This window comes from Alligator mississippiensis, chromosome 11 (genome assembly GCF_030867095.1).
Source record: "Alligator mississippiensis isolate rAllMis1 chromosome 11, rAllMis1, whole genome shotgun sequence".
Lineage (NCBI taxonomy): Eukaryota > Metazoa > Chordata > Crocodylia > Alligatoridae > Alligator > Alligator mississippiensis.
The window spans coordinates 54,889,332-54,893,220 of record NC_081834.1 but is presented as its reverse complement, the minus strand read 5'-3'; the positions used below and the strand labels follow the sequence as shown (position 1 = coordinate 54,893,220).

At 54.2% G+C, this 3,889-nt stretch overlaps 1 long non-coding RNA gene across 1 annotated transcript; it reads left to right on the top strand.

Moving 5' to 3' along the window:
• Positions 1-512: 512 nt before the first annotated feature.
• On the top strand, positions 513-3,889 carry LOC109282822 (uncharacterized). Its single transcript, XR_002089842.2, has 2 exons — positions 513-1,824; positions 2,582-3,889. It is a non-coding gene; the product is annotated as an uncharacterized LOC109282822 (long non-coding RNA).

Below are 3,889 nucleotides of genomic sequence, written 5' to 3'. Positions count from 1 at the left end.
AAAGCCTGCAAAGAACTTTTCCCCACCTATTTAGTTGGTACAATAAAAGATATCTCATCTACCCAAAGAAACCGTGCCTGCCTATGTCCTTAAACCAATACGGCTACAATCAACAACCCTAAAAACTCAGGCTCTCCTGAAAGTGTTCAGTTTTCCAGGCTGGGGGAAGGGGCAAGGGAGGGGAGATATAAAAGAAAGAAAAATAATCCAGCTCTCCCCTCCATTGAATCTAATTTCTCATGTTTCATTTCAAAGCTCTTCAATGGCAAGGGCAGCTCCAGACCTGACCCTGCGCCTGCGGGGATCCTGGTGCGTCCCCCTGAGAGGAACCGTGCGGTTCTCCTCTCCAGCCGGGGCAGGGCCAGCGTCACCCCAGGGCGCCTGCACGGGGACCAGGGCAATGCCAGTCTTCACTGCCACAGGTTATTCAGTCTCTGCCCAGGGACTCTGCCAGCTCCCCACAGGCCCAGGTCTGGCTGCATGTCCTCAACCCCAGGATTTCGTCTGGCGGTTGCAGGCACCTGCTAAAACATGCATTTCTCCTTCCCTTGTGGCATCCCTAATTCCACACACTTGGTCAGGATTTCACTGACCTGCAGGTTTTGCCGTTCCTCAAGCTGAAACATGTTGTCAGTGTCCAAAGCCTCCTGCCCAACACAACAGCTTGTAGAAATACAGATGACTTCCCACTGCGGGGTTTGATCTCTGCCCTGCTAGCCCCTCAATACCGTTCAAATCTCTGTTCAAGCATTTCCCATTCTCCCTGTTTTCCCTGCCAGAAGCAGACCAGGCGGAGGTTGCTCACACCCAGTTTAGTTTCCTGGTCCCCCTTAGGCCGCCCAGGGACTCTGCTATGGCTGGAGCTGTGACCACAGATCTGCATTGCCCTGCGCTGCTGTGCATGGACGGGCCTTTCTTTCCCTCCCCGCATTGCTCACAGCGCAAGACTGAACAGCAACACGACGACCGCTGCTCCTTCACTCCGCACTTCCCACCCCACGACCTTCTTGTGGGATCGGGACAGCCGCAGAGTCGGGAAGGAACAGCCTCGTCGTATTGACGGTCGGGGAGAGCGGCTTCGCCTGCAGCCCAGCTCTCAGCCTCACAACAGCCCCCTGTTGAGAGACCGTCTCCAAACGATAATCTTTGGCTTCCACATCCCTACAACCCTGGTGTTCCCTGTACATCCCCCTGGACTTTGCCCCGTTCCTCCTGGCTGCTCCCTGGGCTCCTGCACCTGGGACTTTGCCCTCCTTCCCTGAGTTGCCATCCCTGGGATTTCCACCTCCCCTGTGTGGATGGGTCTGTCTGTGCCCGCAATGGCACCTGCCCTGCCTGTGTCACCCCCTCCCACACCCAGCCCAGCCTCTCCAACCCTTCCTGCACCAACAGACACGTCCCCAGCTCCCATTTCTCACCCTGTAACTGCTGGTGCCAGATGATCATGGGTAACAGCCCTTACCCCTTGTGCCCCACAGGGACCTGCCCCCAGTGCCCTCCTGGCTCTCCCACAGCCTCGTCACACCCCAGAGCACCCCAAGTCCTGGCCCCTTTGAGCTCAAACCCTCTCAGCTGTCACAGGCCACCAGGTCCATCCAGCCTCCAGTGCCTGGGCAGCCTCCTCCCTGGGACAGGCAGCGTGAGGGCAGGAGAGGAGACACAGCTGATTTCCAGCTAGGGAGACCGCCTGTTCCTAATTGTGTGGGACAGTCCCAGAATGGGGTCAGCGAGTCCCAGTCCCGGGTTGCACGACTCCAACTCAGCATTTCTTCCACATTTGCATCTGGGAAAGAGCTGGTTAGCTGTGGGAGCAGGTCCCTGAAGGTAGGTCTATAGTGGGGTGGGGGCAGGGTGGGCGCAGATCGAGGCCCCCCCAGTGAGCGAGGGAGCGGGGCAGGGACTGGGGGTGGGGGCACTGCCCAGCCAGGGTGGTACATGGGGCCCCAGGACTGGGGTGGGGAGCAGGACAGTCATGGGCATCTCATCCAGGGAACGAAGGAGAAGGGAACTCGCTGTGGGAGGAACATGTTACACGTGTTTCTACTGGCCGGGCAGGTGACTAGAGATGTTCACTTGGCCAAAATCCACTCTTGCTTAAACCCAGGAAGCCTGAGGCTGTCTGGGGTTGTGTGGGCTCACCTGACAGCAAAGCATGGCCCATTGGAGTGATGATGATCAAGCACCTGGTTACATTAAGCTGGCACAGTTTGGCACTGGTCCATGGACAAGCCGATAGATGGGAGAAGAGAAAAGACTGAGCTGTTTCCATTACCTGGGCATGACATTACACAGGCCCGCCAAGCAGAAAAGGGCTTTTGTTTATAAATCTTAAATTAAACAAAAAGCAATTTTCATACTTTGCTTCTCCCGGGCTGGATGATGTGGCCCCGTTTGCAGGTCGCATCGTGATTTGGCATGCTGGGCCACACCTGTGGACCGACCCTGTGTGTTAAGCCCCTGCTGGATCAGGCCCATGAACCAACTCGGTCCATGGGGCTGGCAGGTTGAGCACCACCATTGTACATGGCTGTGCTTGAGGATCAGTTGATTTTTTTTTTAAATTTCCCCCTTATTTTCGCAGTGTATTCCTAGAAGATTTCCTTGCTGGCGGGAAAGGAGGCCAGGCTCCCTGGCTCCAGTTCAAACAGCTGCCTTTTAGTCATCGCCTTTTCATCATGTATTCATCTGGTGCAACAGGAGCACCCAAACGCATGGTTCACTGCTCAGGGGCAGGTCTCTCCTCCTGAAGATGCAGTGTTTGTTGATAGCCAGCCACTCCTTCGTCTTTCTTAAAAGGATACTGTGGGATGGGAGGTTGTTTCATGCCATGTGAGGTGTTGGCTCAGGGGATTTCAGTATGTGACTATGAAAATGTTCACCTCTGGCTCAGGGCTGGGGTCCCATGCAGGTCAATGAGACCCCAAAGGCATGGCTGTGGGCCTTGTTGTGGTGCTCTGGGAAGCGTCTTGGTGCACTTCCCTGTGGACAGGTGTCCGTCCTGAAAGGAAAAGCTTGCCTGGCATGGCTGATGCCCTCACCGCCAGAGACGCCTGTGATTGGGTGAATGACCCTCAGACTTAATGACTAACTGTCGAGTATGAGGTTTGCTGGCAAAGGCTGTGGGGAAGCTCCTGCTACTGGGCTGGACATCTGTGACTGAGAGACGTCAAACCCCAAGGCTGCCAAGCTGATCATCTGTTCTCCTTTCCCCTCTCCTGTAAAAAGAGAAAAAGGAGGGGAAAAGCAACCACAATGTCAGGGGGTGGACAGATCTGCAAGTTCAAAGCCAGGAATTTACCACTCTTCAGCTGAATTGACCTGGTTCGACTGTCCCCTCCTCTCTTGCTGGAAGTACAAGGTTAGCCCGTGTCACTCAGGGGTAAGCTGCCCTGGTTCAAGTTACCAGTGTTTAGCTTCACTTGCTCTGTGACAGGAGCAGACAGGTGACGCCAGGACAAGAGATCACCTGAATCGTGATGGGAACACCTCTTCTCACCCTGCGTCCAACAGTGCGCCCGTTAATCTGTCCATAGCCATAGTTTCCTGGTGTAAGCTTCCTTCATACGGAGGCAAAGCTTTGGGGAGCACTTTCTGAAGTCAAAGATTTAAACAATTTCAGCCCAACAAGCCTCGTCTCACAATTTTTCTGAGTTTGTTTGGGAAGTCTGAGCGAGACCCTTCCAGCTCTGCACGAGTTCGGCATAGATGCCAGTGTTTTCCTAAGTGGTGATTTTAACTTGTCCTGGTTGTACTTCTCCCCAGGGATGCTTGGGTTAAAAAAAAGTGCCATTTGATTTAAGAAAGTACGAAATATCTGGAAATGACCTGTGAGCCTGCCCTGTAAAACACTTCCTTATGCATACTCGAATGAATGGTCTTCTCTCTTGCA